Genomic DNA, 25,895 nt, shown 5'->3' with positions numbered 1-25,895 from the left:
GGCTCTGTTTGTGCACCTTTAAAAAGTTATCATTCAGAGTGATACATTAAGCCTCAGAAGTGTAACTGTGGGATTTCTTAACAATGGTGTAGGTAGGTGTCTTGTGTGCCCTTGGTCAGCCTTACTTTTGCAGTGAGGTAAATGTTCTCAGGAATAAAGAGAAAAGTCTGTTATCTTCCTTTAGTGAGATAAGAGGGGAAATGTTTCTGCAATGGACATTCATTCAGGGCTTGGTGGGATCTGATGTCTTTTGAAATTTTTAATTCCAGCAGAGTGAAGTTTTTTTTAGAAAAGTGGATCAAGTGCACCTGCTCTCATCCCTGCTTCCCAAAAATTCTATCTTCCTTACCTTTGGATGACCTTTGATTTGACAAGGGTTTCCAAGGAGGATTTTTTTCTAGTTTCTGTGTCTGTGTGGGTATGCACACATCTATATCTTAGCACTCATCCTTGGAAACAGGGGAAAATGGGTCTTTTAAATATTTCCTTTGACCTGTGCCTTCCTGTCACCCCATTGCTACAATGACTGAGACTCTGACTCACTTGGAAAAGCTGTACTCTTGAATTATTGACAAATGACTTTCCAGGGACATTGATGCCTTTTCATTTACTGGGATGCCCAGTCCTCCAGTTCAGGATGAAGTACCTAGTTACAAGAAAATGAGGACCTGAATTTTTATAGACAACAAAAAAGATCTGCACACTGAGGGGCATTTACTTTCTAACAGAGGCTCCTGGCCCAGAAATAAAGCCCTCAGCTGAAGAGAACATGACATCGATAGGTACCTCCTAGTCACATAGTCTGTTCTCAGTAAAAGGCCAGAGAAGGTGGCCTGGAACTTCTTCAGCAATTGGTGCTGGGAAAATTGGACAGCTACATGCAGGAGAATGAGAATTGAACACTTCCTCCCACCATATACGAAAGTAAACTCAAAATGGGTTAAACTCTTAAATGTTAAGTCCTGAAACCATAAAAGTCCTACAAGAGAATATAGGTAAAACACTGTTGGACATAAATCATAGCAATATATTTTTGCATCTCTCTCTAGGCAAAATAAGTAAAAGCCAAAATAAACAAGTGGGACCAAAGTAAACTTAAAAGCTCTTGCACAGTGAAGGAAACAGTCAACGAAAAAAAAGACAACATACAGAATGGGAGAAAAACTTGCAACTGAAATGAATAATAATCAGTTCATATCCAAAATTTTTAAATAGCCCATACAACTCAGTGTCATAAAACAAAAAACAAAAACAAAAAAAGTACCACTGTTTGGTTCACACATTTTGAAATTGCAGTTTACCTGTGTCATCATTATCACTATCACAGCTCACCTGTGTCACTTAACACAGAATTTTATAATTCTTTTATAACTGTATTACTCAAGGTTCTTCAGAGAAATAAAGTCTATCGATCTATCTCTATCTATCTATCATCTATCTATCTATCATCTATCTTCATTATAAATATTTGAAGGTGCTTTATTATAAGGAACTGGCTCACATATTGTAGACACTGACAATTTCCAGTCCTGCCAGCTGGAGACCCAGGTAACTCAGTCCAAGTCTGAAAGCTTGAGACCAGAGTGGCCATGGTGTAAACCTAGTCTAAGGACAGGAGAAGACCTATATCCCAGTGCAAGCAGGCAGGCAGGAACAGGAAGCAAATTCTTCCTTCTTCCACATTTTTGTTCTTTTAAGGCCCTCAGCAAATTAGATGATGCCCCACAACTTGGGGAAAGCAAACCATATTACTGAGTCCACAGATCCAGTCCTAATCTCATCTGGAAACAACATACAGACACACCAAGAAAGAATGTTTAATCTGGGCACCCAGTGACCAGTCCAGGTGACACATAAAATTAACCATCTCACTAATTTTCCTGCTTCATCTTCATGATGGTAAGACCACAGGGGTTATATGTTAAATACTATTAGATGACATTGCCCAACAAATGACACTTCCTACAATTTCACCTTCCTCGCCTATTTAGAAAAAGTGTCATTTTGGCTACTTTTCGTCCAACTTCTGAAAGTCAGCATCAGTGAACCACTCTGTGATCACCCCTCCAACTGTCCACCTGAATGATTTTAGATCTGGAGAGCCATTTCCTCTAACAGGACCTAGTAGGACACAGACTGGCCAGAGTCACTTACTTGAGCTGGAGGACACAGGCCAGGGGAGAGCATGCCAGGGTTGCTGCCTCAGGGCAGCCCTCAGTGTGGGTCTTCCCTGGGGTAAAGGAGGTGCTTCCCTCCCTCCTCCTGACAGCTCATTAGCAAGGAAACAAGACAAGGCGGGTGTGTGAAATGACATTGCTCAGGAAGCCCTAGTTTTCCAAAGGATGTGTTACTTTGAAGAGAACAGCTTTCAGGAGGAGAGTTGAGATAGGAATAAAAATGCAGTCACTGATGCACCAGGCTCAAGCACAAAAGCCTTGTCATTTCCCAGGGACTCTATGTGGAGGCCTCCTATTGGTCTGTAGTTTCTGTTTCCTTTCCTGCCCATACTCCACCTTCTAGGATTTAACTTTCATTTTCCCTCCTCTTCTACTGAGGATCTTCTTCCTGGAGGTCAGGCAGCTGCTTTGGTGAGTGAATCGTGAACACATCTGCCCGGGGCCTGCCTTCACTCTTCTCCAAGGAATCACAACTTCCCCATTGGGGTGTGAAGATAGCTGAGTAGTTTGTTGTGGGTAGACCTTGAGACACACAGAAGAAAAATTCAGTCCAGCTTGGGTGAGTTTAATTTGTTGTCTGGAAGCTGTTCTAAAGGGAGAAAAAGCCCAGCTTGCTCGCTTCTTGCTGAGAGTGCTGACTGAAGATCTGGCTCCAGGAGGGCAAGTCTTGCAAGTAAGTTTAGAAGAAGAGAAAGGCTGTGTTAGCTCCTTGGAGGGACTGTTGATATTTCTCTAGGCTGAATCCACCCACAGCTCCTTCCCATTCTGTAAGTTTGAAGTGCATCTTGCCGATCACAGCTAGAATCCGCGATTTTTCAGAGGTAGAAAGTCCCTTCCCTAAACAACAGGTAAAAGGGCAAGGCGTCTCTGAGCCCTGATATTTAAATTTATATCAGTGGAACAATGTAGTATTTCTGCATGACCATGTGGATAAATTCTCATGCCCTTGGCCTGTCTGTGCTCAGGCGCCTGATGGTGTGAGAGCTGGCAGGCTCTGTAGCCTCTTGTGTATTCACTGGTGCAGACACAGGGAAGTGCTGCAGTTCCTCACATCTCTAACCTGCTCATCCTCCTTGAGCAGGATCAGCCACCCAGAACCAGCTCAGCTGAGAGATCAGGGGCAAGAGGAGCATATGGGAGGAATTTCCAGAAGTGACATCTGGAAGCATGGAACGTTTAATAACAGTGACATCTAACTTTTACTTTAAAAAACGTGTTACTTGACAGGTGTTACAAATATAAAAAGTTGCCCAAGACATATTATTACAACAACATCATGAGACCCACAAGGGAAGTAAGTTAGAAGAGCCTATGTGTTATTTCCCCTTCTCCTTCCTATAGAAGGTACAGCTGCACCCACCTTTCTCAGGCACATGGATGACACCAGTCACATCTCTTTCCTCACCATGATTTCCCCTCATCTGACCAAATCTTACTTCATCAAGGTTGACTATGGAGATTATCACCTCTGCTACATATTCCTTGTCACCCTCTCAGCCATAGTCAGTGTTAGACCCTTGTCCTCTGAACTCATACAGTGCACCTCTGTCAGGCCAGTTACTACAGGGTTTTAGGAATGATTTTGTCACTTTACTGCTTCAGGTTTTATTTTGCTAGTATTGTAAGGAGTTTATATTAAATAATACTAGATGACTGCCTGGGAAATAAAACAAAACACTATTTCACTTTCCAATTCTATTCAGGAAAAGTGACCCTTTCCCATATAACATCCGTAATTTCTAGCTATCATGCTTAGAGAAACAGTTTTACTGGAGTCACAATAAAAGAAAGTTCTGTATCTAAATCTTTTACATATTTATTGTCTTTTTATGTCCTTTTGGCTTATCTATAGCTATTACCTCTGAGATATTTTGTATTCTCATGAGGTCAGATGTCAGAAAAACAACTTGTAAGGTGCAATCATCTTACACCATGGCAGCCAACTGACCTGAAGTTTTATCAAGCAGCTGCCACTCATGTTCCTACGAGCGTCTCTCTGATTGCTGGGGAGCCCTTGGGTCCCTGCTTTGGGAAAGGCGGGGGAAGTCATTCTTCATGTGTGAGGACTAGTTCCTTCTGTATTTATTGTGGCTGTGGCTGTTTGACATTAGCTCCTTGGAACCCTGCAGGGAAAATAAATTCTGCAACCTCATGGCTGAATTCATGCTCTGCTCCTCCCTTCTCTATAGGCTCTTCATGCATCTCAGCATTGATTGGATGTTGAGTGGGATGAGAAATAATTGGAGGCACCACCACCATATTTGTATCACAGCTCTGGTCATAAACTGATATGTTTACCTCTGATCTTGTTATTCATCAGAGCCTGACCGGGACCATCGTCTTTGCAGCCAGGGGCAAACCGCGTATGGCTTCTAAGCTACTTCGATATCTGTACCTTTAGCTGGATAACATTTCTGGTTCACATTCGGCCTTTTTTTTTCGCATATTAGAAATGCATTTTTATTTTTATTTGAAAACAACTTAAATTTTTAGACAAATGATTTTAGTATATATATTTGATTTTGTTTTTATACAGAATATAAAGATTTCCCTCATTGATCTTCCATGTGAAGGGTATTACAAGCCTGAAGGGAGATACTTTCTGCACACAAGTGTATATCTTATGTGTAGGGTACTGGAAACCAATGTGTAGTGCTTTCCACACATAAATTAGGTCAAGGGACACCACATATTAAGAAAGGGAAAAAAGAAATATTCTAATAACCAGATTCAAGAAGCAAACATGACACAAAAACTGCAGGTAAGACCAAGTGAGTAACTTTAGTTAGGACACTGAAGATTATACTGGAGTAACAGGTTTGTGAAGCTAGAGTGTGCACCACATTAAAACAGCAAGAAGGAGCTATTTACATAGAAAGGCTGGAATGAGGGATTTTTCACTAAAGCAAATTAACTTCTTGTCAACTGCCAAAACAAAACAAAACGGAGCATATAAGTGTTAGTATACTGAAGGCATATTATACCAGTTTTCATGCAGCATGCTGAAGTTAGTTTGAGCTTCTTCACTGGTGCATATGAGTCATTAATAGTCATGGAAAGTTTTTTTTGCCTCTTCTTGCCAAATTTCAGGCATGCCTTATTTTAGATGGAGTATAGCTTTTATCTATAATTTCATCCTGTAAAAACATATGAAGACAACGTTCATTCTGTGCCAGAGGTGCAGCGACCTTGTTTATAAACTGCTCCAAACCCTGCTTCCTTGCTTCAATAAAACTGTCGTCCAATATTCCATCATCTCCTCTAAAAGGAAGTTGAGGCAAAAATGCTTTTCCAGGGAGTGGGGGGACTACCACCTTGCTCTCTCTTTCTAATTCACTCCGCAGCCATTCAAAGTCTCTGTATCTTCTTCTTCTTTTTTTTTTTTTTAAGCTCTTTATTGGAATATAATTGCTTTACACTCTTGTACCAGCTTATGAGGTACACCAAAGTGAATCAGCTGTATTTATACACATAACCCCATATCCCCTCCCTCCAGCGACTCCCCCCCACAAAGCATCACCCATCATCGAGTTGATCTCCCTTTGTTATACAGCAACTTCCCACTAGCTATCTATTTTACAGTTGGTAGTATATATATGCCTATACTATTCTCTCACTTCGTCCCAGCTTCCCCTTTGCCTCCCCAACCCCGTGTCCTCCAGTCCATTCTCGGCATCTGCATCCTTATTCTTGCCCTGTCACTGGGTTCATCAGTGCCTTGTTTTTTTTTTTTTTTTTTTTAAGATTCCATATATATGAGTTAGCATACAGTATTTGTTTTTCTCTTTCTGGCTTACTTCACTCTGTATGACAGACTCTAGGTCTATCCACCTCATGATATATAGCTCCATTTCATTTCATTCACTGCATCTTCTAACAGTAGATTCCTTCAGCTTGAAAACAGACAGATTTGTCTTGACCCTTATTTCCTAGGGGGTGAAGCGGCCCCGGCGGACCCCCACTGTCTGCGGATGGCTCACATCGATCTCCAGGAAGTTGCTGGGAGGCCCGCAGCGTCATTCAGGTTCCGCGGCTTGCTGACCAGCCGCCGGGTGTCCGCCACTTGCGCCGCCGCGGGCTCCCTCCGCCCCCGCCGCGTTCCACCGACCCCCCCGCCGCCGCTGCTGCCCGCCGCGGGCACATCGGCTCGCGCGCCGCTGTCGCAAGGCGAACGAGCACGTAGGGCGGGCGTTCAACCCCGCGCGTAGCTCCTCCCCGCGCCCCTCCGGCTACCGCCTCTTGTGCGCAAAAGGGGAACAGCTGACCGGCACGAACGTGGCGCCACGGGCCGGGAGCCCCAGCGGAAGCCCTCAGCCTCATTCTTTATCATGTTCCTTCATGCAGGGTGAGCATGGCACAAATGGAGAATTTCAGTAGGTATCATTTTACCTCTGTGGAGCCTTTATAGCTTCTCCCTCCCTTGTGCAGAGCACAGAGAAATTTACTGGCTGTTTCACACTGGCGATCTTTCTTTTATCATCAAACTTTGGCACTCATCAGGAAGCGAATATCATCTGAGATTTTCCGTTTCTTTGCCTGTTGCTTCCTAGCCCCATTTTCCTGGAGACTCTGATAGAACTTCTGAGCCTGGACTTTGGCCACAGGGTCATATTGAGTCCAGGTTGAAGAATGAGCATCACTGTGCTACCATTCTGTGATACCCACTCTGACTGACCACCAACAGTGGTCTCCAGTCTGGCTCACCAATCTCACCTACATAAACATAAACTGTAGGTTCACTTAGCTTAACTGGGGGTTACAGGACAGGAGATGCAGCATTGGGTAAAGCTGCCTCAGGTGAGCTGTCAGAGATGCTCCTTACAGTAGGTACGTTATCTCTGTCATCTCAGCTTTGTAAGGAACCAGACTAGATGCATATGTGTGAAACCATCACAGGTTAGTTAAGCCTAGTGCTGCAAAGGCCTGAATACCTTGTAAAAGACCATGAGAACCAGCCTCCAGTGGCCTAAGAAGACATATTTGGAAATTAGAGTCACCATACCTTTGTGAAAAATGATTCTACCTGATTCTCCCAATTCCATGCTGGATCCATCCAGCATCTCACAGCCCAAGTACACAGTTGGTTATGCCCCTACTCTTCTCTGATGGAAAAACATTGGTACCTTGTCCTTGGTCTTGGAAAAGCATTTTTAAATGTTACATAACTTAGGAAGTGTCACATTTAATGTCACTGCAGCCTCCTGTGATACCAAGGGACTAGCAGTTTTCTGCCCACCAGCCACACTGGCATTTTGAAACCTATGTAAGATGCTGTATCTTCCAGTAGTAGGTCATTTTCTCCAACTAATATGTTTTTTCCTCTCTCATTTCATGTGTTCTTCAACTTCCTCAGCTCTAAGTTCAGCCCTTGTGTTTTTAAATGGGAATTCTTGGATAACCCTTTTTTATGCACATTATTTGATTTCTGAACAAGTATGTCTCTGTAGTATTATCTTTTAACATCTGCTCTTTTGTACACACACACACACACACACACCCCGACATATTTCTCTATCTCCATCTATCTCTATCTCTAATCTATATGACTGACTTTTTATTTACTATTACTTTCCAGGTGAATATCAAGTTCACAGTGCTTTAAACCCTCTGTTTAGACTCATCTTACTGTATATGGATATTAGTCCTGTTGACAGCACATAATTCTTCGTCAACAATTAGTTGAATGATCTGCTGTAATATTTTGAGGCTTTTTTATTTCTCAAAACTGACATTCATTGAACTTATGTTTATGTATTTTTAGATATCTGTCTTTTGTGGTTCTATGAGTCTATTTATACTAACTCCCTCCTCACCATCCTCATACCACACACATCTTTACACTCCTGTCAATGTCCTTGACATATTTCCAGGCCAAAGTGAAATCAGTATTTACACACTGAAGTCTTTGCAGAATTTCCCAGCTGGTTTTGATCTCTCCATTTCCACACCACCCATTGCTCTGAGTATTAAATGAAGTTACTTCTGTTTTCCTTGATTAACTCAGTGGGGTAGGAGAGAGGGCTCTGCAGGAGGACCCCTAATGTATTAGGTTCAAACCCATTCTGTGTATTGCAGATACATGATCGTTATAAGTAATTTTCTCTATTTGTACATCTGATAAAGGGTTTGCTCTTATCATATATACAAACACGTTGTCATATATGATGTCATGATAATAAAGGAAGTCATTGTAAATGTACAGGAAATGATGGTAATGGTTACACTGTGAATAATTTAGTTAGAGCAGGTCTTTGTGATGAGAGAACGTGTAAGGAGAGAGTTTACTGATGTATAAGAGAGAGTCATACTGATATCAGGGACACCATTCCATGCTGAGAGGAGAGTGGGTATAAAAGTCCAAAAGCATTAAGTGGTTTGACACTTTAGATATTGAGGATGCCTCTTGGGGCACAGCAAAAAAAAAAGCAGGATGGATGCTGGGTCACATAAGTATCTTAGTAGAAAAGATGTCAGGTCATCCTTTTGTTAGTAAAACTAAATAATAAGAATCATTGCACAGATAAGGATGAAATTTGTCACGTGGCATGAATGTTGAACCGAGAGTGAAGTGTTTAAATTTAGTATGAAATGTCCATTTGGCCAGGTCTCCAAGCTCCTTCACTTGTTTCTCCATGTGTTCTTTTGTTTTCTTCAATAAAGTGACCTTGACCTCTGCTTGATTTATACACAGTTAGCATCTTATATTTCTGTCTTTCTTACTCTGTCCACTTTTTTTTTTTAAAGAACTTTTATTGAAATACAGTTAACATGCAATAAACTGCATATATTTAGAGTGTACAATTTGGTATCCTAATCTCCCCATTCATTTCCCCCCCAACCTTCCCCACTTTCCCGGCTTGGTGTCCATACGTTTGTTCGCTACATCTGTGTCTCTATTTCTGCCTTGCAAACCGGTTGATCTCTACCATTTTTCTATATTCTGCATATATGTGTTAATATACGGTATTTGTTTTTCTCTTTCTGACTCACTTCACTCTGTATGACAGTCTTTAAGTCCATCCATGTCTCTACAAATGTCCCAGTTTCGTTCCTTTTTACAGCTGAGTAATATTCCATTGTATATATGTACCACATCTTCTTTATCCATTCATCTGTTGATGGACATTTAGGTAGCTTCCATGTCCTGGTTATTGTAAATAGTGCTGCAATCAACATTGGGATGCATGTGTCTTTTTGAATTATGGTGTTCTCTGGGTATATGCCCAGCAGTGGGATTGCTGGGTCATATGGCAACTTTATTTTTAGTTTTGCAAGGCACCGCCATACTGTTCTCCATAGTGGCTGTATCAATTTACATTCCCACCAACAGTGCAATAGAGTTCCCTTTTCTCCACACCCTCTCCAGCATTTACTGTTTGTAGAGTTTCTGATGATGCCCATTCTAACTGGTGTGAGGTGATACCCGTTGTCGTTTGATTTGCATTTCTCTAATAATTAGTGATGTTGAGCAGCTTTTCATGTGCCTCTTGGCCATCCTTATGCCTTCTTTGGAGAAATGCCTATTTAGGTCTTCTGCCCATTTTTTGATTGCATTGTTTGTTTTTTTGATATTGAGCTGGATGAACTGTTTGTATATTTTGGAGATTAGTCCTTTGTTGATTCATTTGCAAATATCTTCTCCCATTCTGAGGGTTGTCTTTTCATCTTGCTTATAGTTTCCTTTGCTGTGCAGAAGCTTTGAAGTTTCATTAGGTCCCACTTATTTATTTTTGTTTTTATTTCCATTACTCTAGGGGGTGGATCAAAAAAGATCTTGCTGTGATTTATGTCAAAGAGTGTTCTTCCTATGTTTTCCTCTAGGAGTTTTATAGTGTCTGGTCTTACATTTAGGTCTTTAATCCATTTGGAGTTTATTTTAGTGTATGGTGTTAAAGAGTGTTCTAATTTCATTCTTTTACATGTAGCTGTCCAGTTTTCTCAGCACCACTTATTGAAGAGGCTGAACTCCATTGTATATCCTTGCCTTCTTTATCATAGATAAGTTGACCATAGTTTATCTCTGGGCTTTCTATCCTATTCCATTGATCTATATTTCTGTTTTTTTGCCAGTACCATACTGTCTTGATCACTGAAGGCTTGTAGTATAGCCTGAAGTCAGGAAGCCTGATTCCACCAACTCCGTCTTTCCTTCTCAAGATTGCTTTGGCTATTTGCGGTCTTTGGTGTTTCCATACAAATCGTAAAATTTCTTGTTCTAGTTCTGTGAAAAATGCCATTGGTAACTTGATCGGGATTGCATTGAATCTGTAAATTGCTTTGGGTAGTAGAGTCATTTTCACAGTGTGGATTCTTCCCATCCAAGAACGTGGTATGTCCCTTCATCTGTTTGTGTCGTCTTTGATTTCTTTCATTAGTGTCTTATAGTTTTCTGAGTACAGGTCTTTTACCTCCTTAGGTTTATACCTAGGAATTTGATTCTTTTTGTTGCAATGGTGAATGGGATTGTTTCCCTAATTTCTCTTGCTGATCTTTCATTGTTAATGTATAGAAATGCAGGAGATTTCTCTGTGTTAATTTTGTATCCTGCAACTTTGCCAGATTCATTGATTAGCTCAAGTAGTTTTCTGATGGCATCTTTAGGATTTTCTATGTATAGTATCATGTCATCTCTGAACAGTGAGTTTTATTTCTTTCCCAATTTGTATTCCTTTTATTTCTTTTTCTTCTCTGATTGCTGTGGCAAGGACTTCGAAAACTATGTTGAATAGTAGTGGAGAGAGTGTACATCCTTGTCTTGTTCCTGATCTTAGAGGGAATGCTTTCAGTTTTTTACCATTGAAAATGATGTTTGCTATGGGTTTGTCATATATGGCTTTCATTTTGTTGAGGTAGTTTCCTTCTATGCCCTCTCTTTTCTGGAGAGTTTTTACCATAAATGGGTGTTGAATTTTGTCAAAAACTTTTTCTGCATCTATTGAGATGATCATGTGGTTTTTATCCTTCCATTTGTTAATATGGTGTATCACATCAATTGATTTGCATATATTAAAGAATCCTTGCATTCCAGGGATAAACCCCACTTGATCATGGTGCATGATCCTTTGAATGTGACGTTGGATTCTGTTGGCTACTATTTTGTTGAGGATTTTTGCATCTAAATTCATCAGTGATATTGGTCTGTAATTTTCTCTTTTTTTAGTATCTTTGTCTGGTTTTGGTGTCAGGGTGATGGTGGCCCCTTAAAATGAGTTTGGGAATGTTCCTTCCTCTACAATTTTTTGGAAGAACTTGAGAAGGATGGGTGTTAGTTCTTCTCTAAATGTTTGATAAATTTCACCTGTGAATCCATCTGGTCCTGCACTTTTGTTTGTTGGGAGTTTTTTTTATCACAGTCTCAATTTCCATCCTTGTGATTTGTCTGTTCATATTTTCTATTTCTTCCTGATTCAGTCTTGGAAGCTTATACCTTTCTAAGAATCTGTCCATTTCATCTAGGTTGTGCATTTTATTGGCATATAGTTGCTTGTAGTAGTCTCTTATGATGCTTTTTATTTCTGTGGTGTTTGTTGTAACTTCTCCTATATCCAATTTTATTGATTTGAGTCCTCTCCCTCTTTTTCTTGATAAGTCTTGCTAGAGGTTTATCAATTTTGTTTACCTTCTCAAAGAACCAGGTTTTAGTTTTATTGATTTTTGCTATTGTTTTCTTTGTTTCTATTTCATTAATTTCTGCTCTGATGTTTATAATTTCTCTACGTCTACTAACTTTGGGTTTTGTTTGCTCTTCTTTCTCTAGTTTCTTGAGTTGTAAGGTTAGATTGTGTATTTGGGATTTTTCTTGTTTCTTGAAGTAGGATTGTATTGCTATAAACTTCTCTCTTCAAACTGCCTTTGCTGTATCCCATCGGTTTTGGATCATCGTTTTTTCATTGTCGTTTGTCTCTAGGTATTTTTTTGATTTCCTCTTTGATTTCTTCAGTGATCTCTTGGTTATTTAGTAACGTATTGTTTAGCTTCCATGTGTTTGTTTTTTTTACAGTTTTTTTCGTATAATTGATTTCTAATCTCATAGCATTGTGGTCGGAAAAGATGGTTGATATGATTTCAGTTTTCTTAAATTTACCAAGGCTTGATTTATGACCCAAAATATGATCTATCCTGGAGAATGTTCCATGTGCACTTGAGAAGAATGTGTAATCTGCTGTTTTTGGATATATTGTCCTATAGATATCTATTAAATCAAGCTGATTTATTGTGTCATTTAAAGCTTGTGTTTCCTTATTAATTTGCTATGTGGATGATCTGTCCATTGGTGTAAGTAGGGTGTTAAAGTCCCCCACTATGATTGTGTTCCTGTCGATTTCCTCTTTCATACTTGTTAGCATTTGCCTTATGTATTGATGTACTCCTATATTGGGTGCATATATATTTATAATTGTTATCTCCTCTTCTTGGATGGATCCCTTGATCTTTATGTAGTTTCCTTTCTTGTCTCTTGTAACATTTTTTATTTTAAAGTCTATTTTATCTGGTATGATTATCACTACTCCAGCTTTCTTTTGATTTCCATTTGCATGGAATATATTTTTCCATTCCCTCACTTTCAGTCTGTATGTGTCTCTAGGTCTGAAGTGAGACTCTTGTAGCCAGCATATATATGGGCCTTGTTTTTGTATCCATTCAGCCAGTCTGTGTCTTTTGGTTGGTGCCTTTAGTCCATTTACATTCAAGGTAATTATTGATATGTGTGTTCCTATTAGCATTTTCTTAATTGTTTTGTTTTTGTTTTTGTAGGTAATTTTCTTCTTTTATATTTCCCTCTTAGAGAAGTTCCTTTAGCATTTGTTGTAAGGCTGGTTTGGTGGTGCTGAATTCTCTTAGCCATTGCTTGTCTGTAAAGCTTTTGATTTCTTTGTCAACTCTGAATGAGATACTTGCTGGGGAGAGAATTCTTGTTTGTAGGTTCTTTCCTTTCATCACTTTAAATATTGTGCCACTCCCCTCTGGCTTGCAGAAATCAGCTGTAAACCTTATGGGGGTTCCCTTGTATGTTATTTGTTGTTTTTCCCTTGTTGCTTTTAATAACTTTTCTCTGTCTTTAATTTTGTGAGTTTGACTATTATATGTCTTGGCATGTTTATCCTTGGGTTTCTCCTGCCTGGGACTCTCTGTGCTTCCTGGATTGGGTAGCTATTTCCTTTCCCATGTTAGGGAAGTTTTCAACTATAATCTCTTCCAATATTTTCTGGGGTCCTTTCTCTCTCTCTTCACCTTCTGAGACCCCTATAATGCAAATGTTGGTGCATTTAACATTGTCCCAGAGGTCTCTTTGGCTGTCTTCAGTTCTTTTCATTCTTTTTTCTTTATTCTTTTCCACATCAATGATTTTCACCATTCTGTCTTCCAGGTCACTTGCTCACCCTTCTGCCTCAGTTAATCTGCTATTGGTTCCTTCTAGTGTGTTGTTCATTTCAGTTATTGTGTTGCATATCTCTGTTTGTTTGTTCTTTAATTCTTCTAGGTCTTTGGTAAGCTTTTCTGGCAACTTTTGGTCTTTGAATCCAGTCTTTTTTCAAAGTCCTGGATCATCTTCACCATCATTATTCTGAATTCTTTTTCTGCAAGGGTGCCTATCTCCTTTTCATTTAGCTGTTTTTCTGGGGTTTTATCTTGTCCCTTCATCTGGTACAAAGTCTTCTGCCTTTTCATTTTCTCTATCTTTCTGTGGCTGTGGTTTTCAGTTCCACAAGACAAAATACTGCTGATACTGCTGTCGGCCCTCTTCTGGAGGAAGCTATCAGGAGGCTCGTGGGTGCTTCCTGATGGGAGGGACTGATGGTGGGTTGGGCTGGGTGGGCAGAGCTCAGTAAAACTTTAATCTTCTTGTCTACCAATGGGTGGGGCTGTGTTCCCACCTTGTTTGTTTTTTGGCCTGAGGCGACCCAGCACTGGAGCTTACAGGCTCTTTGGAGGGGCTAGTGGCAGACTCTGGGAGGGCTCATGCCAATGAGCACTTCCCAGAACCCCTGCCACCAGTGCCCCTGTCTTTTCAGTGAGCCACAGCTGCCCCCCACTTCTGCAGGCAACCCTCCAGCATCAGCAGGTAAGTCTGGTTCAGGCTCCTATGGGGTTATTACTCCTTCCCCTGGGTCCTGGTGAGCACACTATTTTTTGTGTGCCCTCCAAGAGTAGAATCTCTGTTTCCCCCAGTCCTGTGGAGTTCCTGCAATCAAATCCCACTGGCTTTCAAAGCCTGATTCTCTGGGGATTCCTCCTCCTGTTGCCGTACCCCCAGATTTGGAAGCCTGACGTGGGGCTCAGAATCCTCCCTTTAGTGGGTGGACTTCTGCAGTATAACTGTTCTCCAGTTTGTGAGTCACCCACCCAGCATTTATGGGATTTGATTTTAACGCAATTGCGCTCCTCCTACCATCTCATAGTGGCTTCTCCTTTGTCTCTGGATGTGGGGTATCTTTTTTGGTGAGTTCCAGTGTCTTTCTGTCAATGATTGTTCAGCATATAGTTGTAATTCCGGTGCTCTTGCAAGAGGGAGTGAGCACACGTCCTCCTACTCCGCCATCTTGATTCCTCCTTCACTCTGTCCACTTTTACCCCTTCCAATCATGCAGTGATCTGTGAGCAAGAGAACCCTCGGAAGTCAGGAAAGTAGAAGCAGGGTAGAAGCTGTCATGGCTTCAGGATATTTGGTGAACCTACAGGGGGAGGTGACCTGCTCCATTTGCCTGGAGTTTCTGACAGAACCCCAAGCTTTGATGTGGCCACAGTTTCAGCCAAGCCTGCATCACTGCAGACAATGAGGAGTCCATGTTTGGCCAAGAGGGAGAGAGAAGTTGCCCTGTGTGCAGAATCAGTTACCAGCCTGGAAACCTAAGGCCTAATAGGCATGTGGCAAACATAGTGCAGAGGCTTCGAAACGTCAAGCTGAGCCCAGAGTTGGAGCAAAAGAGAAATCTGTGTGTGCAGTGGAGAGAAACTCTTGCTCTTCTGTGAGGAGGATGGGGAGTTCATTTGCTGGCTTTGTGAGCGGTCTCAGGAGCACTGTGGTCACCCCACGTTCCTCATGAAAGTGGTTGCCCAGGAGGACCAGGTAAGAGACCAGAATGGAGGAAAGATAGGGCAGAAAATTAAGGGGAAATCTCTACTTTTCATTGGGCCTTAATTACCTGATCACCATGAAGCTGAGGCCTGTGATCTCTTTTCTTCCTATATCCACCCTCTTACGTCTGAAGGAAATATCTGTGCATTCTGCCAATTACAAAGTAATAACTCTACACACAGACTCTTAGCCAGAAGTAGACATTCATGTATGTTCTGCTAATAGGTGGAGCTCTGGTGCCCAACAGAGGCTCTTATTACCCTTTTAACAGGAGGGGTAATTAGGACACTGAGTTGATTCAGGTGTAAGTTTTTTCCTTTCTGCAGGATTAGGTTTCTTCTAGAACAAAGAGAACCAGTCTTCTTTGGAGAGAGGATGGTGACTTCTATCTCCTCAGTCTTAAAGAACACATTCCCCACCCCATGGCTTTGTCCTTCATGTTCAACTTTTTGGCAGAGGGTGGTGGGAGGGGGTCAGGAGTAATGCAGGGAGGCATGGACATTCTGGACAGCTGTTTGAAGGCTGAGCCACATACAGGAACTCCATTTGCCTCAGGGTTTTCCTCAATAAGGCAAACTTGGGACCAATAGTTTGCAATGTGATAGCAAAAAAAAAAAAAAAAAAAATGGCAAGTCAGCTTCTCCAAGAACTTCTTTCCTCCTTCCTGTCTCTCTCTCTCATTCCTAAAGGATCAAATACAAAATGAAAGACAAAATATCTAGGCAAAGTTTAAAAAACTGAGAGCCATCCTGGAATAGTAAGAGATAAAGGCACTACAAAAGCTGAAGAATGAGGTGGGAGTTATTCTAAGTAACCTGGCAGATTGTGAGAATGAGCTGGTCCAGCAGAGCCAGTTGGTAAGAGATCTCATCTCAGATCTAGGGCATCATTTGCAGGGGTCAACAGTGGAGATGCTGCCGGTAAGACTGGGGAAGAAACTAGCATCTGAGACATAATAGACATGAAGACTAAGTTTCCATCTCTTCTGTTTTACTCTGCTCTTTCTGGTGCTGTCACTTGGTTGCTTTGGCCCTGTAATACCCCTTCCCAGCGTGTATTTCAGAGGTTATAAGAATAAGTGAATGCATGAATTGAATTCAGGAATAACAAGGGAAATTTTAATTTTTTTTAAATATGCCAAGTTCAGCACAGAAATTTGATTGTGGAGAGAAGATTCATTGTGTTCTGTGATTTTCTATTATCTGTGATCTAGGGTTAAGCATTTATTAGTAGCTCTTCATGATCCAGATTAGTAACAGACAGACAAATTCACCTCACATTCCATGAGACTTTTTTCCCCTCCATGTGTTAAGATTTTCTTCCTTTTTCTCTATTTCTGCAGAAAATTTTTGAGGGACTGGTATTTATTCTTTGTGTAGTCAATAAAATTCACTAGTGAAGCCATCTCACTCTGGGCGTTTCTTATTGAAAGGGTTTAAAATATTTTACTTGTATTTGGATTATTTAGATTTTTTACCATCCTTGAGTCAGCTTTTGTATGTCTTTGTAGGAATTTGTCTATTCTAAGTTGTCTGATTTGTATGCATAAAGTTAGTTATAATAATCCTTTATTACCCTTTTAATTTCTAAGATATTCACCGTAACGTCTTCTCTTTTATTCCTGATTTTGGTGATTTACTTTTTTCACTTTTTTCTTCATCAGTTTAGTATGTTTTATTAATTTATTGATTTTTTTAAAAGAAACAAACTTATCCTTTTAGTTATTTTGTCTGTTTCTTAACCTTATTCATTTATTTCTGCTCTTACATTTATTGTTTTCTTTATGTGTGTATGTATATATTTGTGTGTGTGTGTGTGTGTGTTATGTGTATGTACTGGTTTAATTTACTGTTCCTTTCTTAGTTTCCTGAAGTGGAAACTTAGATCACTGATTTGAGACCATCTCTTCTGATACAGTGTTTAATGATATAAATGCATTTATTAATTTTATTACATACATTTTGTTTAGTTTTTATTTTTGTTTAATCCAGCTTATTCTCAAATTTCCTTAGCAGTTTTTTTGTTTTGTTTTGTTTTTATTAAACCCTGGATATTTTAAAGTGTGTTCTTAATGAGAAAATACTTGACGAGAAATTAGTTTCACTTCTGCTGTGGATTTCAAATTTAATTCTTTCATAATCAGAGAACATATATTTTTATTATTTAAAACTTAAATTTTGACACTTTTCTATGGCTTAAAATACTGTATGTCCAGAAAAATTTTCATTATGAATTTGGAAAGATTGTGTGTTCCTCATTCACTGGGTACAATGGTCTATAACTGTCACTTAGATAAACTTTGTTGATAGTATTGTACATCTTCTATAAAATTGATGGTTTCCATATAAGCTGTTCTCTCATTCTTGAGAGTGAGTTATTGAAATCTGTAAGTATTATTATTGAATTGTCTATTTCTCCTTTCATTTTTGCTTTGAGTATTTTGAAGCTCTATTGTTAGGTGCATATACATTTATAATTGTTATGTCTTTTTGTTGTGCTGAACATTTTATAAGTATAAAATTTCCCTCTCATTTTCTTGTAATATTTATCTTAAAGTCTATTTTGTCTAATATTAATATAAATACTTAGACCAATTTTTTGATTACTGCTTGAATGGTATATATTTTTCTATTATTTTTCCTTTGCCCATTTTTGTTTCATGAGTATGTCTCTTATAAATAGCAGAAGTTGAATTTTGCTTTTTATCCATGTTAACAATCTCTGATTTCAATTGAGGCATTAATACAGGACATTTAATGCAATTATTGATAGGGTTATATTTAAATTTACTATTTTGCTATTTGCTTTCTATATGGCTGCTGTAGCTTTCATTCTTCACTTTCTCCTTAAATAGCTTCTTTTGTGTTAAACAGATATTTCTAGTATAAAATCATACACTTTCCTATTTTCTAAATTGTATTTTTTAGTTTGTTTTCCTAATGGTTTCTCTAGTGTTTGCAATATGTTTCCTGCCCTATCATGATCTACATCAGATTAACACTAACCTAGTAACAGTAAAAATAGAAACTTCCTGCAGGATTGCTTCATTTTCTTCCAGCAACAGCACATGGTTGCATTTAATATTGCCACCTGATCCTACACACTAAGGCCTGCAGGCATTCAAACGTTTTATTATAACTGGGAAGAGAAACTCTCTTTTCTTCTGGAGTTTATATCAAAGGAATTTATGTTTCCTTCATAAACTGAGAGAAACAGTCAATATAGGTTGAATAAATAGAATTGGAGAAAGACAAAGACCAGATTCTGATGATAAGGTTCAAGCTTCAAAATTAAACTTTGATTAAAGTTGTGACTGCTTCCCCCACATCCGTTATCCTTTCTCTACTTATTCTAGTTTTGTTGGATTTTTGTTATATACACAAAAGAGCCCTAATACAGAGATTTTTTTTTTTTTTTGAAACTCAGCTGCTACCCTAGTTTTTGGTGACATGGAGAAAGTAAATCTCCATATAAAAGAGATCAGATGTAGTGGTACGTACCTGTTCAGACAAATAAAACAATATATGTGATGATTAAGAAGATTAGATGGCTAAAATTTAGTAAAGACCTAGACTAAACTGACTCAGTAGAGACAAAAATGCGGGTAAGTATTCTAGTTTTAGGACACTGACTGGGTGGATATTGGTAACATTATGCAAATGGTGTTAAAGAGAGGAGACAGTTTGGTTGGTGAAAAGAAAGTTATGTTTGACATTCTGAGCTACTGATTCCTGTGGCTTGTTTACTACTGAATATATTAATATGCATTTAAGAGACAAACTTGAGTGAAAATAAAGAGCTTGAAATCAACTGCACATGTGTGTATGCTGAATTTAAGAGACTGGAAATCATCAGTAACAGTGTAGAAAATGATAAGAGAGATTACTGTAGCTTTGTAGTATAGTCTGCAGTCAGGGAGCCTGATTCCTCAAAGCTACAGTAATCAAAACAGCATCATACTGGCACAAAAACAGAAATATAGATCAATGGAATAGGATAGTAAGATAGTCCAGAGATAAACCCACACATCTATGGTCACCTAATCTATGACAAAGGAGGCAAAAATATACAATGGAAAAGACAGCCTCTTCAATAAGTGATGTTGGGAAAACTGGACAGCTGCATGTAAAAAAATGAAATTAGCACACCATACACACAAAAAACCCTCAAAATGGATTAAAGACCTAAATGTAAGGCAGACACTATAAAAATCTTAGAGAAAAACATAGGCAGAACGCTGTTTGACATAAATCACAGCAATATCTTTTTTGATCCACCTCCTAGAGTAATGAAAATAAGAACAAAAATAAACAAATGGGACCTAATGAAACTTAAAAGCTTTTGCACTGCAAAGTAAACCATAAACAACATGAAAAGACAACCGTAAGAATGGGAGAAAATATTTGTAAACAAAGCAACTGACAAGGGATTAATCTCCAAAATATACAAATAGCTCATGCACCTCAATTGGTAACCCAATCAAAAATGGGGGGGGGGGGATTTAAAAAGATGGTGGTGAAGTAGAAGGACGTGGAATACATACCTGTCTACAGATGCATCAGGAATACATAAAAATAGACAATAATTCCCACAGAAAACCAGCTGAACACCAGCAGAAGACCTTGGACACGAGAAAGGACTGCAAAGATCCCAACATAACTGGGACAAACAACCTCTGAAGTCTGGATTACTCGACCATAGGTCAAGTTGGAGACTCTGGGGATGGAGCACCAAATCCAGGATGCTAGACCACTAGAGAGTCCTCAGCCACAGGGAAGATTAACTGCAGAGAATTCTCACTATCAGAGTCTAAGACCTGGCTTCACCCAACTGTCTGCAACTGCTAGTGCTGGACACCACAGGGAAGATTAACTGCAGAGAATTCCCTCTATCAGAGTCTAAGACCTGGCTTCACCCAACTGTCTGCAACTGCTAGTGCTGGACACCTCACACCAAACTACAAACAGGACAGGAACACAAACCCACCCATCAGCACACAGACTACCTAAAGCCATATTAACCTCACAGATACCCTAAAAACTCACACATCACCTGACATGGCTCTGCTCATCAGAGAAAAGAGACTCGGACCCACACACCAGAAAGCAGGCACCAGACGCTCCCACCAGGAAGACTACTCAAGACACTGGACCAACCCCCCTGCAGGGGGGCAGGGAACAGAAACAAGAGGAGTTACTACTAGACAGAATAGAGAAAGGAGACAACAAATACTATAAATTAGACAAAATGAGAAAACAAAGAAACACCTTGCAGGAAAAAAAAGCAAGATTAAAAACACACAATACCAAATGAAGAGGAAATAGGAAAACTGCCTGAAAAAGAATTCAGGGTAATGATAGTAAAGATGAGCCAAAATCTCGAAAACAAAATAGAGAAAATATAAGAAACATTTAATAAGTACCTAGAAGAACTAAAGAGCAAACAAACAGTAATGAAAAACACAATAACTGAAATTAAAAATATTCTAGATGCTATAAACAGCAGAATGACTGAGGCAGAAGAAAGAATAAGTGAGTTGGAAGATAGAATGGGGGAAATGACTGCCACAGAGCAGGAAAGAGACGAATAAAAAGAATGGAAGACAGCCTCAGAGACCTTGATGACAACATTAAGTGCATGAACATTTGAATGACAGGCATCCCAGAAGAAGAAGAAAAAAGGAAAGGATCTAATAAAATATTTGAAGAGGTTATAGTGGAAAACTTCCCCAACATGGAAAACGAAATAATTAATCAAGTCCAAGAAGCACAGAGAGTCCCATACAGAATAAACCCAAAGAGAAACACAGCAAGGCACATATTAATCAAACTAATGACAATTAAACACAAAGAAAAAATATTAAAAGCAGCAAGAGAAAAGCAACAAATAACATGTAAGGGAAAACCCATAAGGATAACAACTGACCTTTCTACAGAAACTCTGCAGGCCAGAAGGGATTGGCAGGATATACTGAAAGTCCTGAAAGAGAAAAACCTACAGCCAAGAATACTCTACCCAGCAAGAATCTCATTCAGATTCAATGGAGAAATCAAAAGCTTTACAAGCAAGCAAAAGTTAAGAGAATTCAACACCACCAAATCAGCCTTACAACAATTGCTAAGGGAACTTTTCTAAGCAGAACACAAAAGAAGGAAAAGACCTAGAAAAACAAACCCAAAACAATTAAGAAAATGGTAATAGGAACATACATGTCAATAATTACCTTAAATGTAAATGGATTAAATGCATCAACCAAAAGACAAGACTGGCTGAATGGATAACAAAAACAAGACCCTTCTATATGCTGTCTACAAGAAACCCATTTCAGACCTAGGGACACATACAGACTGAAAGTAAGGGGATGGAAAAAGATATTCCATGCAAATGGAAGTGAAAAGAAAGCCAGAGTAGCAATACTCATATCAGACAAATTAGACTTGAAAGCAAAGACTATTAAAAGAGACAAGGAAGGACACTACATAACGATCAAGGGATCCATTCAAGAAGAACATATCACAATGGTAAATATCTATGCCCCCAACATAGGAGCACCTCAATACATAAGGCAAATGCTAACAGCCATAAAAGGGGACATCGACAGTAACACAATAATAGTGGGAGACTGGAACACCCCACTTACATCAATGGACAGATCATCCAAACAGAAAATAAAGACACACAAGCTTTAAATGACACATTAGACCATCTCGACTTCATTGATATTTATAGGACATTCCATCCAAAAACGACAGAATACACCTTCTTCGCAAGTGCACACGGAACATTTTCCAGGATAGATCACATCTTGGGTCACAAATCAAACCTCGGCAAATTCAAGAAAACTGAAATCATATCAAGCATCTTCTCTGACCACAATGCCTTGAGACTAGATATCAATTACAGGAAAAAAAACTGCAAAAAATACAAACACATGGAGGCTAAACAATTCACTCTTAAACAACCAAGAAATCATTAAAGAAATCAAAGAGGAAATCAAAAAATATCTAGAAACAAATGACAATGAAAACACAATATCCCAAAACCTATGGGATGCAGCAAAAGTAGTTCTAAGAGGGAAGTTTATACCAATACAGTCCTACCTCAAGAAACAAGGAAAATCTCAAATAAACAACCTAACCTCACGCCTAAAACAATTAGAGAAAGAAGAACAACAAAACCCCAAAGTGAGCAGAAGGAAAGAAATCATAAAGATCAGATCAGAAATAAATGAAAAAGAAATGAAGGAAACAGTAGCAAAGATCAATGAAACTAAAAGCTGGTTCTTTGAGAAGATAAACAAACTTGATAAACCATTAGCCAGACTTATCAGGAAAAAAAGGGAGAAAACACAAATCAACAGAAATAGAAATGAAAAAGGAGAAGTAACAACTGACACCACAGAAATACAAAAGTTCATGAGAGACTACTCCAAGCAGCTATATGCCAATAAATTGGATAACCTGGAAGAAATGGATAAATTCTTAGCAAAGTTCAATCTTCCAAGACTGAACCAGGAAGGAATAGAAACTATGAACAGACTAATCACAAGGACAGAAATTGAGACTGTGATTAAAAATCTCCCAACAAACAAAAGCCCAGGGCCAGATGGCTTCACAGGCTAATTCTATCAGACATTTGGAGAAGAGCTCACACCTACCCTTCTCAAACTCTTCCAAAATATAGCAGAAGGAGGGACACTCCCAAACTCATTCTGTGAGGCCACCGTCACCCTGATACCAAAACCAGATAAAGATGTCACACACACAAAAAAACATTACAATCCAATATCACTGATGAATATAGATGCAAAAATCCACAACAAAATACTAGCTAACAGAATCCAACAGCACATTGAAAAGATCACACCATGATCAAGTGGGGTTTATCCCTGGAATGCAAGGATTCTTCAATATATGCAAATCAATCAATGTGATACATCATATTAACAAATTGAAGGATAAAAACCACATTATCATCTAAATAGATGCAGAAAAAGCTTTTGACAAAATTCAACATCCATTTATGATAAAAACTCTCCAAAAAATGGGCATAGAAGGAAATTACCTCAAAATAATAAAAGCCATAAATGACAAACCAACAGCCAACATCATTCTCAATGGTGAAAAACTGAAAGCATTCCCTCTAAGAACAGGAACAAGATAACGGTGCCCAGTCTCACCATTATTATTCAATATAGTTTTGGAAATTTTAGCCACAGCAATCAGAGAAGGAAATGAAAAAAAAGGAATCCAAATTGGAAAAGAAAAACTAAAAGTGTCAGTCTTTGCAGATGACATGATATTATACATAGAAAACCCTAAAGATTCTACCAGAAAACTGCTAGCACTAATCAATGAATTTAGTAAAGTAGCAGGATCCAAAATTAATGCACAGAAATCTCTTGCATTCCTATACACTAACAATGAAAGAGCAGAAAGAGAAATTAAGGAAACACTCCCATTTAGCATTGCATCAAAAAGAATAAAATACCTAGGAATAAACCTGTCTAAGGAGGCAAAAGACCTGTATGCCGAAAACTGTAAGACACTGTTGAAAGAAATTAAAGACGATACAAACAGATGGGGGGACATACCATGTTCTTGGATTGGAAGAATCAACATTGTGAAAATGACTATACCACCCAAAGCAATTTACAGATTCATCGCAATCCCTATCAAATTACCAATGACACTTTTCACAGAACTAGAACAAGAAATCTTGTGATTTATATGGAAACACAAAAGACCCTGAATAGCCAAAGCAATCTTGAGAAGGAAAGACAGAGCTGGTGGAATTAGGCTTCCTGACTTCAAACTATACTGCAAGCCTTCAGTGATCAAGACAGTATGGTACTGGCACAAAAAAAGGAATGTACAACAATGGAACAGAATAGAGAACCCAGAGGTAAACCCAAGCACATATGGGCACGTTATCTTTGACAAAGGCGGCAAGAATGTACAATGCAAAAAAGACAGCCTCTTCAATAAGTGGTGCTGGGAAAATTGGACAGCAACATGTAAAAGAATGAAATTAGAGCACTTGCTAACATCATACACAAAAATAAACTCAAAATTAATTAAAGACCTAAATATAAGGCCAGACACTATAAAAGTCTTAGAGGAAAACATAGGCAGAACACTCTACAACATACATTAAAGCAAGATCCTTTTGAACCTACCTCCTAGAATAATGGAAATAAAATCAAGAATAAACAATGGGACGTAATGAAACTTAAAAGCTTTTGCACAGCAAAAGAAACCATAAACAAGAGGACAACCCTCTGAATGGGAGAAATTATTTGCCAATGAAGCAATGGACAAAAGATTAATCTCCAAAATATACAGGCAGCTCATGCAGATTAATAGCAAAAAAGTAAATAACCCAATGCACAAATGGGCGGAAGAACTAAATAGACATTTCTCCAAAGACATACAGAAGGCCAACAAACACATGAAACTATGCTCAACATCACGAATCATTAGAGAAATGCAAGTCAAAGGCACGATGAGGTATCACCTCACACTGGTCAGATTGGACATCATCAAAAAATCTAGAAACAATAAATGCTGGAGAGGGTGTGGAGAAAAGGGAATGCTCATGCACTGTTGGTGAGAATGTAAGTTGGTACAGCCACTATGGAAAACAGTTTGGAGGTTCCTTAAAAAACTAAAAATGGAAATACCATATGACCCAGCAATCCCGTTACTGGGCATATGCCCAGAGAAAACCCTAATCCCAAAAGAAACATGTACCATAATGTTTATTGCAGCACTTTTTACAATAGCCAGGACATGGAAGCAACCTAAATGCCCATCAACAGATGAATGGATAAAGAAGATGTGGCACATATATACAATGGAATATTACTCAGCCATAAAAAGGCATGGAATGGAGCTATATGTAGTGGTGGATGGACCTAGAGACTGTCATACAGAGCAAAGTAAGCCAGAAAGAGAAAAACAAATACCATATGCTAACTCATATATATGGAATCTTAAAAAATGGTACTGATGAACCCAGTGACAGGGCAGGAATAAAGATGCAGATGTAGAGAATGGATTTGAGGACACTGGATTGAGTGGCGGGGGCGAAGGGGAAGCTTGGAGGAAGTGAGACTGTAACATTGACATATATAGACTACCAAGTGTAAAATAGATAGCTAGTGGGAAGTTGCTGCATAACATATGGAGATCAACTTGATGATGGGTGATGACCTAGAGGGCCAGGATAAGGACAGTGGGGGGGAGTTGCAGGAGGGAGGGGATATGAGGATATAGGTATAAATACAGCTGATTCACTTTGGTATACCTCAAAAACTGGCACAAGAGTGTAAAGAGCTTTAAAATAAATGAGGGGTATATCTACATAGACATTTCTCAAGAGAAGACATACAGATGGCCAAAAAGTACATGAAAAGTTGCTTAACATCACTAATTATTACAGAAATGCAAATCAAAACTACGATGAGGTATCACCTCACGCCTGTCAGAATGGCCATCCTCAAAAATTCTACAAACAATAAATGCTGGAGAGGGTGTGCCGAATAGGAAACCCTCCCATAATATTGTTGGGAATGTAACTTAGTACAGCCACTATGGAAAAAGATATGGAGTTTCACTTAAAAACTACACATAGAACTA

General features: G+C 39.0%; 1 protein-coding gene and 1 pseudogene across 2 annotated transcripts in view; one reads left to right on the top strand and one right to left on the bottom strand.

The window, feature by feature from the left end:
* Window positions 1-4,962: 4,962 nt before the first annotated feature.
* LOC130860808 (sorting nexin-3-like) lies at window positions 4,963-6,507 on the bottom strand (annotated as a pseudogene).
* LOC130829385 (tripartite motif-containing protein 5-like) overlaps window positions 6,391-25,895 on the top strand; it is a 35,196-nt gene continuing 15,691 nt past the window's right edge. For both annotated transcript variants that reach the window (XM_057695883.1, XM_057695885.1), the window contains exon 1: window positions 6,391-6,550. The gene's annotated coding sequence lies outside the window, so the exon portion shown is untranslated. The remainder of the gene's footprint in view (window positions 6,551-25,895) is intronic.

This window comes from Hippopotamus amphibius, chromosome 9 (assembly GCF_030028045.1).
Source record: "Hippopotamus amphibius kiboko isolate mHipAmp2 chromosome 9, mHipAmp2.hap2, whole genome shotgun sequence".
Lineage (NCBI taxonomy): Eukaryota > Metazoa > Chordata > Mammalia > Artiodactyla > Hippopotamidae > Hippopotamus > Hippopotamus amphibius.
This window is presented reverse-complemented; position numbering and strand designations above follow the sequence as displayed.